This window comes from Homarus americanus, unplaced genomic scaffold, assembly GCF_018991925.1.
Source record: "Homarus americanus isolate GMGI-L3 unplaced genomic scaffold, GMGI_Hamer_2.0 scaffold32159, whole genome shotgun sequence".
NCBI classification, from domain to species: Eukaryota; Metazoa; Arthropoda; class Malacostraca; order Decapoda; family Nephropidae; genus Homarus; species Homarus americanus.
Genome location: NW_024742776.1, coordinates 294,313 through 308,147, shown reverse-complemented (window position 1 = coordinate 308,147; position 13,835 = coordinate 294,313).

The window sequence follows — 13,835 nt, the reverse complement described above, 5'->3', positions numbered from 1 at the left end:
AAGACAGACAGAGGGACAAGACAGACAGAGGGACAAGACAGACAGACAGGGACAAAACAGAGGGACAAGACAGAGGGACAGAGACAAGACAGACAGACGGACAGAGACAGAGGGACAAGACACAGACAGAGGGACAAGACAGACGGACAGAGGACAAGACAGACAGAGGGACAGAGGGACAAGACAGACAGACGGACAAACAGAGGGACAAGACAGACAGAGGGACAAGATAGACAGAGACAAGACAGACAGACGGACAAAACAGAGGGACAAGACAGACAGAGACAGACAGAGGACAAGACAGACAGACAGAGGACAAGACAGACAGGGACAAGATAGACAGAGGGACAAGACAGACAGAGGACAAAACAGAGGGACAAGACAGACAGAGGGACAAGGACAGACGGACAAGACAGACAGACGGACAGAGGGAGACAGAGGGACAAGATAGACAGACGGGACAAGACAGACAGAGGGACAAAACAGAGGACAAGACAGACAAGGGACAAGACAGACAGAGAGGGACAAGACAGACAGAGGGACAAGATAGACAGGGACAAGACAGACAGACGACAAAACAGAGGACAAGACAGACAGAGGACAAGATAGACAGAGACAAGACAGACAGACGGACAAAACAGAGGGACAAGACAGAAGAGGACAAGATAGACAGAGGACAAGACAGACAGACAGAGGGGACAGAGACAGACAGACGGACAAGACAGACAGACGAACAGAGGACAAGACAGACAGAGACAGACAGAGGACAAGACAGACAGAGGGACAAGACAGACAGAGGGACAAGACAGACAGAGGGACAAGACAGACAGACAGACAAGAGGGACGAAGACAGACAGAGACAAGACAGACAGAGGGACAAGACAGACAGACGGACAAAGACAGACAGACGGACAAGACAGACAGAGGGACAAGACAGACAGAGGGACAAAACAGAGGGACAAGACAGGACAGAGGGACAGACAGACGGGGACACAGAGGGACAGACACGGACAGACGGGACAGAGGGACAAGACAGACAGAGGGACAAGACAGACAGAGGGACAATTTCAACAAGAGTGAAGACAATGACCCCCAGGCAGGGTGTAATGAGCTGGGGTATAGAAGAACCTGAACACACTGAGTACTGTACACACGGAGCGCTGAGGACAATGAGGTACCAAATGGACTCTAAAGTGGACTTCTCGCAAAGATGATATGAGTCCTGGATCTGGTCCTGGACAAAATTATGGACCATATATCATACTATCACCTGGATAATATCAAGTCAGATTCAGGAGTTGATTCACAAACCATAACCTCGATATACAAGTTTAACTGTACGTACAGGTGCAGAGAATGACAGGACTAACACAAGTACTGAATTAAAGTGCCCCCCATCTCTGTCGTTTATACACTGTGACGGAGGTATTACAACAATCAACCTTAACGTGACGTAAAAAATGAAACCTGTCTTTTAGGAAGGTGGTCTAACACGGACGACAAACACTTCCAAACAATCCTGACTGTAGCTGCTTGTGCCTGTGTGTGTGTGTGTGTGTGTGTGTGTGTGTGTGCCTCTGTGTGTGTGTGTGTGTTTCTCTCTACGACCCCTAACACAAACGTCATGTGGCAGTATTCACAAAGATTTCACACACACACTAAGGCTCGACCATGTAAATATTATATCATTTGGAGTAACTCTTATGGACCAAAACTGAAGTATTATTTGAGCTTCAGAATTCTTCGTCATCTCTCACTTAAGTCCATGTTTGGTTTTGTATTAAGTCCCATGGCCGTATTGTGACGCTGCCTTCGGGGTAGACAGAGAAAACAGGTATGGGAACTTGGTGGAAGATACGACCACACACACACACGCACACACACACACACACACACACACACACACACACACACACACACACACACACACACACACACTATAAGACAGGAAAAATAGAATAATCAATTTAAGGAAAAACTGTCACGCTCAACAGGCAATAAAGGTGACCACAACTAAGTACACGGTGTACACGGTGGGTCTGGGTGTACACGGTGGGAGGCAGGTGAGGAGGAAATGGGATAGATGAAGAAGGAGGTGAGACGAGAAGAGAGGTGGAAGGAACAGTGAGAGAGAGAGAGAGAGAGAGAGAGAGAGAGAGAGAGAGAGAGAGAGATGTGGATAAGTAGGTGGTGGGGGAGATGAGGAGCCGGAGGAGGGAGAGAAGTGGAAAGTGAAGAATACTGGAATAAGAAGAAGAGAGGAGAGAGTAGGTAGATGATATATGGGAACATTACAAAGTTACCTGTCGACTCACCTGTCATAACAATCACATATATCCTTGGTTCCATTCCCACAGGTATATTAAAACACATCTGTTAGTATCATCCATCACGTGTCTCCTCAACTGGCGTCTCTAGTCGACTGTGATTAGACAAACTTCACACCAGTCACTCCTCGTCACCAGAACACTACAACCTCCACTTACTTCACCACAAATAAAAAGTTGAATCATAAGGTGAAAACAGTGTCTCCATTCACACACACACACGACTTACCATCACGTGTCTGGTATCATCTAGAAAATACACCTTTTTTTTATACACCATAGAGCAACTCATTCACAAACTACCTCTCTCTTCCGCAACGTCAATCTCGGTATAAAAATAAGATGCCCCCATCTGTCACGCGGCCCACGGGCGTACAACAACTTAAGGTACGTTTATTCATTTGGTATTTTAGTAACTTATCTGATTCTATAATCCTCCATGGATCTTTTAACCTTAACCCCCCAAAATGACCTCTTAATCCATACACTAATCAAACAGTTAACACCACCAGTTCTTAAACAATACTAAATTACAGTGACACACCTCTGGCAGGGTTGTCCTTTGCTGGTCTGAGATCACCAAACTGTATGAGTGAGGCACTGTAGTCGACTTTAACGTCACACTAGAGAACCCAAATCTAACACCTACTTCAGTCTTAGTAAATGAACCTGTATGAAACCCTCCCAGACTTCCTGTGTCAGCCTCTTATTTCACGTCACATCCACACCCACCTATATTTAGACCCACTGTCAACACACACAACACCACCACAGATTTTCTCTTACATCAGCTGAGCATCATGACAACACCCACCCACCATTGCATCATGTCGTAATACAACATATTCTATCTCGCCACGACAGACTTCAACGTTATCTGTGTTCCTAGTGCTACTTGGCTCACCTGTGTTCCTAGTGTTCATTGGCTCACCTGTGTTCCTAGTGTTCCTTGGCTTACCTGTAATAATAAAAATAATAATAATAATAATAATAATAATAATAATAATAATAATAATAATAATAATAATAATAATAATAATAATAATAACTTACAAACAACACAATAACACTAAGACTACAACCCTACAAGATTACAACAGCAGTCATAACAAATCTACAACCCTCAGCAACTAGCCCCGAGTGAATGTATACGGTAGTCCCCGCGATAGTGGATTAGGTAGGCTACAATGGCCAGAACAAACTACATAGGCCAGAGCAGACTACATGAGCCAGGGAGGCGACACAGGCCAGGACGGAGGACAATGGCCGAGCAACTGTCAAAGAAAGCGTGACGCACCACAACTGGTGGTCAGGTATCTGGGTCTCCTCCACAACACACAATATGACCCAAGAAAAAACAGCTACATCATCCTGCCAGTGACCGAGTGCACCACACACCTGTACTGGCCACAGTCCGGCTCCCCTGCCAGTGACCGAGTGCACCACACACCTGTACTGGCCACAGTCCGGCTCCCCTGCCAGTGACCGAGTGCACCACACACCCGTGGCCTGGCCACAGTCCGGCTACCCTGCCAGTGACCAGAGTGCACCACACCTGTACAGCCTCACAGGCCCTGCCAGTGACTGAGTGCACCCCACACCTGTACTGGCCACAGTCCGGCTCCCCTGCCAGTGACCGAGTGCACCACACACCTGTACTGGCCACAGTCCGGCTACCCTGCCAGTGACCGAGTGCACCACACACCTGTACTGGCCACAGTCCGGCTTACCCTGCCAGTGACCGGAGTGCACCACACACCTGTACTGGCCACAGTCCGGCTCCCCCTGCCAGTGACCGGAGTGCACCACACACCTGTACAGCCACAGTCCGGCCCCTGCCAGTGACCGAGTGCACCACACACCTGTACTGGCCACAGTCCGGCTCCCCTGCCAGTGACCGAGTGCACCACACTGACCTGTACTGGGCCATGTCCGGCTCCCCTGCCAGTGACCGGGAGTGCACCACACACCTGTACCCGCCACAGTCCGGCTCCCCTGCCAGTGACCGAGTGCACCACACACCTGTACTGGCCACAGTCCGGCTACCCTGCCAGTGACCGAGTGCACCACACACACCTGTACTGGCCACAGTCCGGCTCCCCTGCCAGTGACAGGTGCACCACACACCTGACCGCCACAGCTCCCCTGCCAGTGACCAGTGCACCACACACCTGTACTGGCCACAGTCCGGCTCCCCAAGCTGCCGAGTGCACCACACACCTGTACTGGCCACAGTCCGGCTCCCCTGCCAGTGACCGAGTGCACCACACACCTGTACTGGCCACAGTCCGCCACTCCCACAGTGACCGAGTGCACCACACACCTGTACTCCGGCTACCCTGGCGAGACCAGTGCACCACCAGACGCTCCGGCTCCCCTGCCAGTGACCGAGTGCACCACACACCTGTACTGGCCACAGTCCGGCTACCCTGCCAGTGACCGAGTGCACACACACACCTGTACTGGCCACAGTCCGGCTACCCTGCCAGTGACCGGAGTGCACCACACACCTGTACTGGCCACAGTCCAGGTGCACCACACACCTGTACTGGCCACAGTCCGGCTACCTGCCAGACCAGAGTGCACCACACACCAGCCACAGTTCTCCCTGCCAGTGACCAGGTGCCACACACACCTGTACTGGCCACAGTCCGGCTACCCTGCCAGTGACCGGAGTGCACCACACACACCTGTACTGGCCACAGTCCGGCTACCTGCCAGTGACCGGGAGTGCACCACACACCTGTACTGGCCACAGTCCGGCTACCTGCCAGTGACCGAGTGCACCACACACCTGTACTGGCCACAGTCCGGCTACCCTGCCAGTGACCGAGTGCACCACACACACCTGTACTCCGGCCACACACCCTGCCAGTGACCGGGAGTGCACACCTGTGACTGGCCACAGTCCGGCTACCCTGCCAGTGACCGAGTGCACCACACACCTGTGCTGGCCATAGTCCGGCTACTCCCTGCCAGTGACCGAGTGCACCACACACCTGTACTGGCCACAGTCCGGCTACCCTGCCAGTGACCGAGTGCACCACACACCTGTACTCGGCCACAGTCCGCCACCTTGCCAGTGACCGAGCGTACCACCCGTACTCGGCCACAGTCCGGCTGCCCCTGCCAGTGACCGAGTGCACCACACACCTGTGCACCACACACCTGTACTGGCCACAGTCCGGCTACCCTGCCAGCGGAGTGCACCACACACCTGTACTGGCCACAGTCCGGCTCCCCTGCCAGTGACCGAGTGCACCACACACCTGTACTGGCCACAGTCCGGCCCCTGCCAGTGACCGAGTGCACCACACACCTGTACTGGCCACAGTCCGGCTACCCGGCCTGGCCTGCCAGTGACCGAGTGCACCACACACCTGTACTGCCAGCCACAGTCCGGCCCCTGCCAGTGACCGAGTGCACCACACACCTGTACTCCACAGTCCGGCTACCTGCCAGTGACCGAGTGCACCATACACCTGTACTGGGCTACAGTCCGCTACCCTGCCAGGCACCGAGTGCACACACACCTGTAGCTGGCCACAGTCCGGCTCCCCTGCCAGTGACCGAGTGCACCACACACCTGTACTGGCCACAGTCCGGCTCCCCTGCCAGTGACCGAGTGCACCACACACCTACAGTATACTGGCCACATAATACACTTACGGATTATATTAAACCTAACTCATCTTTTTTTTAACTAGGTAGGTTCACTTAACACACACAACCGTGTCTAAGTAACAAACTTTTTATCTTGTAAGTGGTGTTAAGTGATCCTTATTAAAGTTGAGCTTCACTATAATTCAAAGACTTTATTCTTTTGGGATATATTATTTGCCTGAGAACTGGATTATGTCTCACGTCTGCCTGTCTGTCTGTCTCACAGTGAGACACTCGTAAGAAAATAGTGAGAAGTTACCGCACTAAAAACTCTTCACGTGACCAACTCTTGATGTTTTTGTCTCCAGAGGAAACAATTTATGATCATAAATTTACACACACAAAATTATAACATAAATGACACAAAGTAATGACACAAACTTATGACACAAATGACACAAACTTATGATACAAATGACACACTTTTGACATAAATTACACACTTTTTACACAAACAAATAATCCAAACTTATGACACAAACTTGACAAAAACTTAAGACAAACTTTCCATACAGGATGTAAATATTTCAGAAGAAGAAGAAGAAGAAGAAGAAGGGGAGAAGGAGGAAGAGGAGTGTGACATTTGGTTGGTGAAGTGACGGACCAATAGCAGGCGGTGTGGGGCTATCAATTGGGTAGTAAAGCTATAGTGTCCAATCACCGCACGGCCCACTGAACATAGCTGTGTCCTCCGGGGCAGCACAGCATAGAACAATCAAGCCCAGCCCAGCACAGGGAAGTAAAGCACAGCCCAGCCCAGCACAGGGAAGTAAAGCACAGCCCAGCCCAGCACAGGGAAGTAAAGCACAGCCCAGCCCAGCACAGGGAAGTAAAGCACAGCCCAGCCCAGCCCAGCATAACACAGCTCAGCCCAGCATAACACAGCTCAGCCCAGCATAATTCATCCATCCTTTAAACCCAACCGCTAAATCTACAACACAATGTCCAATGTAAATGTAGACATATTTAATGTTTTCGTATACACAAACACTCAACATGGCCGACACTCAACATGACCGACACTCAACATGGCCGACACTCAACATGGCCGACACTCAACATGGCCGACACTCAACATGACCGACACTCAACATGGCCGACACTCACATGGCCGACACTCAACATGGCCGACACTCAACATGGCCGACACTCATGGAGGCTGATGTGTGGTAAGATTATGAGAAAAAATTTAAAATTCTTGATGATCACTAAGACGGGTCCTGATCACCTCGTCTCGTTATCGTCCTGGTCATCGGGAATGTACAGCGTGTAGGCCTGCATCTTAATACTAGCCTGACATATCACATATCCTGGAAGACTTTATCAAGTTCCCTCCTGAGGCGGCCAGCAGTACATGTGTTCCTCTGCATCACCTTGAGGTCAGTCTGTACATTCTTCCATGTACTGAACTCCATTTTGTAATTACTGTCGTACTCCAGAGGCTTTCATGTCGTGTTTGATGATTTATTACCTTCGTCTGCCCTCCAGTAAGCAGAGACTGGCCCGCAGAGTAATATAAGTCCTATATTTCGTCAATGTGGTCAGTAGTTAGTTCAGTTTTCCCTGACCTTATAAAGCACTGTTAGGCGGCTACACAGCAAATCAAAAGAGATGTAGTTACGGAGTGTCACCACCTCGACACCTCTTGTTCTCGGGATCAGTGTCATCTCATCTTCGATAACGCAAAGATTATTTTGTTGTGGTCGCTGAGTGAGATGATCTGACATGATTAAGTCCAGGTCCTTTACCTGGTCATAGTTACGTCTGAGCATCTCACTTCGGGTACCCTGACAGTACCTTCTAAAATGTTAATATATAGTCAAACAAAAACCGACACATTACTTAAGTCTGGTAACAGTCATGCGTAACCCCAACACTCCCACCCACAACCACTATCACCAGCGCCCCCCCCCCCTCAGCACCGTCAACAGGTCGTCTGAGGCGGCCCCAAACACACACACGACGCGTCTGGAAATGTCAAGAATTGCGGCGGCCGAGACACAGATGCCAGACCAAGATTACTTCCAGACCAATCATGGTGGGGTCTGGGGCACGGAGACGTAGAGTGGCGCTGACGAGGCTGCTGGCGGTTTCTTCTTCATGATCTTTTTATCAGAAGCGCAGGAAGCGTTGTAAAGGTCGACGAACTACACACACACTCGTTAAGTTACTGTGGGTAGAATTGTTATACCAACGTACTTTATAATACATAATCAGGTCGTTATAACACCCACGGTAAACAAACAACAAAATTATAGGTTCATCTTGATATCAACATGCGTTTTCACTCGGTGGTTTAAACGTGTTAGAATATAAGACTTGCTGTTGTTTATGGCTGCTTAAACAAGGCGATCAAGTTGGAGTCTGGCAAGAGGATTCAATGTAGAGAATTTCATGTATGTGATCACACAAAGACCGACGTGAGGCGAGGAGAGTTAGGGCGAGGAGCTGGAGGACACAGGTGGGCGCTGGATGATCTACTATAACTTTCTAGGTTAAGTTTCCATCTCTGGTGGTGAGTGAGGCGCCACAGCTCTCTCCTTCCTCACCGCCAAAACACTACAGAAAGTTAACATCTGTCAATAAGTTTTATGTGCTATTACCTGTGACTCAAATGGTGATATTTTATCCTGGCGCCTTTCAAATATAACGAGACTCCAGATCTTGACGTTCAATTACAGAGCCAAATAAAAAGTCATCGGGCAGCATACCTTTCCTCGTGATACTACGGGTACATACCACGAGCCTGATGTTGCGTGTTAACACATGCTGGCGGCCTTCTCCCTTCCCTCCGCCTCGCTTGAGTACCCGCCCTTACTCCAAGATGGGTCATTCGCAACAGGTAAGAAAAAAAAAGACCAGACCAATAGACCATGACTAAATTACCTGCATAACTACCAGACACACGAACAACAGCGACAGTCACCACAACATAGTGAAAGAGAGGAGGAGGGTCGGGCAGCGCTCAGTGGCACGTGAAATTTGGCTGATCTTCCCGACCACCAGTGAAGCCCAGATAACATGGCCTATCTGATGAAGCCATCCACCCCCCCCCCGTATCTCACCCCTCCCCCCTTTCTCTCCTAGCTGGACGAAGAGGAAGCCCCTCCTATTCTCGACTCTCTCCTCCCCTCCCATTTCCTCCCATCGCTTTATTCACCAAAAAATAAATAAACAAGGACAAACACTTATAAACATTGAGTGTGTTCTGAGTATATAGTGAACACATGTTGGCAGTCAGAACTATTCTCTCCCGGTGACACACAACACGACCATCACCTCAACCAGGTCCTTATTATTCATCACCAAACATCCTCGTCCCAAATTCTTGTGCATTAGATTTACATAACTGTCATAATACATGGGCGGACAACTACACACTGCCACACACCAGATAGAAGGAGAGTAACACCCGGACCCAGCCATCATCACAACACAAAGCCACTATCCACACACATATGGCAGCAGGTCTAACATCCGAAAAATCACTTTCATGCTACATAACATAAACGATAATAACTAAAAAAAAAAACTAAAAAATCTGCATAAGGTGAGAGTGTTGTACATAATAAAAATACAGGTGACGCGAACCAACACATATTATACAGTACACGAGATAACACAACCCCCCCCCCACACACTGAAGACCTATACTGAGCAGGATAACGCCAGGTCCCTCTCCTCTCACCTCCTTCACCCCTACAGGAGTATAATCAAGGCAGCACCTCCTCACCCACCCACACTTCCACCTATCCACTACATTCACACACACACACAAACACACACACACACACACACACACAAAGAGGTCAGTCCTTCCCCGACCTCTACATTAAGGGCAGTTCTGTGTATTTACATATAATATAAATACATATCACTATTTACTATTTCTTTAAAGAAATCGACAATAAACATAATTGAAGTACAAACGACATGAATAACAAACATTGCTAATGAATGTACATCTGTGTCAACCTTCACTACACCGTACTCCCCCACACCTGTGAACACAACCTCCCTTAATGAGTTACACTTACACCTCACATCAACGTTTATTAAAGGAACACCTGTTTACACTCAATACCTGTACTGTATATAACGATGGGGAAACATGACGCGCTAATTATTTCGAGTAAAATTCTATATTAACTCCTATACTAAGAACTATATAATATTAAAAAGAATGTAATAATACTTCTCAGTTCATGTTAGTATACCCAGTGTGTCAGATTAAGTTGAGGAACAACAGGTGTTAGCTGTGCCAACGAGGATCCGTGCAGGTATTCGGTAGTCATCTGTTAACATGATGAGGCAAGGCAACAAAAACTTGCTTCACGGTCTCATAATAGTACTTGGCGCCCTGGGTACTCTCCTCACAACTACATTCTTCTATCACGATTCCCAGCTGGCCAAAAATGAAAAAAAAAAGAAATATATATATATACCTAGTCAGAAAAGTTATCGCCTATTGTCTATCTGTCATTATATAAAATTATCATCTACTGCGCAGCTAACATTGGACAAGGTTATCATCTACTGCGCAGCTAATATTATGCAAAGTTATCTTCTATCAGCCGCACCAACAGAGAGAGAGAGAGAGAGAGAGAGAGATAGAGAGAGAGAGATTACAAGAACACAAAACTGATGAAAGTTTTCGTTACTCTTACAAACAAGTTAACTGACCAAGGTATTAACGAAGGATTTATTTATCGCAATACTAGACAGGTAACAAGAAAACACCTCAAGTTGTTTTCTAGAGTAAATGAAACCGCCGTTAAATTTCTATTAGTTTGGACTAACTCTCCAGCTTCTCGGAGACTTTAAACACCCGTTTGCTTCCAGAGGCTTCAAGAGGTCCATAGTAGGAACAAGAGGCTTCAAGTAGCCAATCTGTCAACGCTTCTCAGCTTCCAGAGGCTTTAAGTAGTCCAGCTTAGTTAATATTGATCAGTTTCCCAAAGTATTCAGTAGCCGAAGTGAATACCACTTCTTAACTTCCAGAGGCTTCAAACAGACCAGGATAGCCAACAACTCTCAAGAGCTTCCAGCAGCCCAAAAGCCAATTCCTCCCAGAACAAGAGGCCTTGGGCTACCCCTCGAGGCCAGAATCCCTTAGCTTCCACACATCCCACGCAGCCACCGGAATTCACAGGTCTACAGCTTTCAGATGCTTCTGGTCGCCCGCCAGTAAAGGTGACCCTCTACGCATGGGTGCTTGGCTTGGTTCTTCTTATCATTTTTTGTGCCAAACCTTCCTCCCTACACTGTCGTCATCACTCTTATCATTAACACAACGTTCTTTAATAAATTACAACATGCCACTGAAGAAACAGTTAACGTATCTTCAAAATATTTCCACGGATGAAGCTCACAGGAACAAAATGAATATAAACCAACATAAAATGGAAAGAATTTAATATCTGGTCTAATATACAGAGCCGCCCACACCAAACCCAGTAATTCATTAAGGTTCCAATTAACGTTCCAAAGTGAACAGAATACCTGGCCGAAGTGACCAGCCTCTCTTATCAAACATTCAATTAAGGCGTATTTACCTGGAGTGGCGCTAATTCCAGGTGATGTGCTCTCGTGACGCTTGAGCGAGTCCGCCCTCCAGTGTACAGATGGGTGGCCCAAGGCTGGTACACATACCCACCTGCTACTGGCCGCGCCGACCCCTTTCTTCCGTCACTGCTGATGGCACCGTGGTAATGGATCACCAGTACGAGGACGGACAAATAAAATCACGGACAACACACCAAGACAATTAAGTATCGGAAAAAATATCCAGAGACATTAATTATATATAAGGTAAAATTAATTGTCAGTATAAAAAAATGAAAATGTTTTGTTTACGCAAATACTAATTTTCTGTAGACGGGAGGAAAAATACGAACAAAATGAAGAGCAATAATGAATGTTGTGGGCAAGAGCCACAGCTCACACCACCAACACTTGAGAAACTACAAGATAAATCCGAAATGACTCGCAATTCTAAAAGTGTTTAAATGCTTCAACAAGCTCCATTAAAGTACCATCCCTTCACTGGCAGGATTAATTCTTACATCTAATTTACAAACACAAAGGTGCAATAGGCAATTTGTAAATTAGCCAGTCAGGATGAATGACGCACGGGTAACAGATGCAGTCAGCACGACAATACCAAGACCTTGAAGTACTGTCGTTTATTACCAACTTGATGAATACATAACTACATTTCAATCCTTTTATTCAAGCAACACACCGGACCTCCTCAAGTCTCTGTCACAGTTGGTTTTAAATTATCAAAGATTCGTACATTATAACATTTACCGGTGTTCCCATTACTGAAAATGATAAAACACACCAGCTTGTAGTCGAGTCTCGGTATAATTTACACGCAGTTTCTATTCCATTCCTTAGTGAACCCGACACGACTCCACATGACCAATTAAGTTATAATTTTAGCCAAAGAACCTCTTGAGAAGCCGGGGCCCCATGGGTGGTCACTGTTGCAGGTGGACCATGAGGGAACTAACTGAACGTGACCCAGGTACTTTGTGTTTTGGTCCTGGGAGAGAGAGAAAAAAAACAATAACAAGAAAGGTTGAGACCCCACCTGGCCAGCAGTTGTTTGTGTACACTTGACCACAAACACCACCTGAACACGGTAAGGGTGTGGCCTGACTGTCATCTTAAACAGATATACGACGCACTCTGGCTCCTCCCTTCCCTCAGGTAACAAGATAGTGGGTACTGTTTCAGCTAATTGTTACAGGTGAAAGGAAGAGACAGCTAACTCCCTTCAGATGAGTCCTTTTCAGCTAAATCCATGCAGGTAAATTTCTTCAAGATTATGAGTATTATGAGCTGAACTTAATCAGGGAAAATCTTGGATTACCTGAAGATTAGTCCCCAGCTTATTACAGGTGAAATAAGTTAGGTTAAGTTTGGTTAGGATAGTTTAGGTTGTTTTATAATCAAGTGAAACAAGCCAGGCTAAGATAGGTTAAGGTAATGTTAGGTTAATCATCAGGTTAAATAAGTTAGGGTGTCTAATCTTCACGTGACCAGCAACCTTAGATGAAAATGAACAAGAGCAAAATTAAAACAACACAAGACCATCTTCAGTAAATATCACGAGAGACAGAAAGACGAATCATCACCCAGCAGCTTCCTAGACCACTAAGAAACAACAAGGTCTAAACTCTTCCTAAAATACTCCCCAGTGAAATGATCGTTAAACACACAAAAACAACTCTGATTCTGGACTTTTTATAACATACATCATCTCAGCGAGTCGTGGACAAGTATCATGAGGTTAAGTTACATAGGGATTAGTGAAGCAGTTCTTAGAGACATTTACTAACTATTTATAGAAATCTGTCCACTCCTATTGTTATGTGTTATGCAATCCAAATGTTATTACCTGACCCTCTCACCTGTCAGTCTATACCTGTAATTTACCTGAAGACAATTCCGGTGTGTCCTCATTCCCCTACAACTGGACCTGTGACGACCTGATCAACACCTGCATAACTACAAGTTCCTCCCCCATCTTCCTGACCAAAGGTGAAGGAGTGTAATAATAATAATAATAATAATAATAATAATAATAATAATAATAATAATAATAATAATAATAATGATAATAATAATAATAATAATAATAATAGTTGTTGTTGTTGTTGTTGTTGCTTGATGTTTTTGTTATTTTTATTTGTTGCTGTTATTGTATTTGCAGAGCTTCAACACACACTGCTTATAAACACCTTCACTATTACCATACAGCCTTTACACTAGACAATTCACGACTGATGATGACTGACTCAATCATGACCGAAGATGACTGACTCACGACTCATG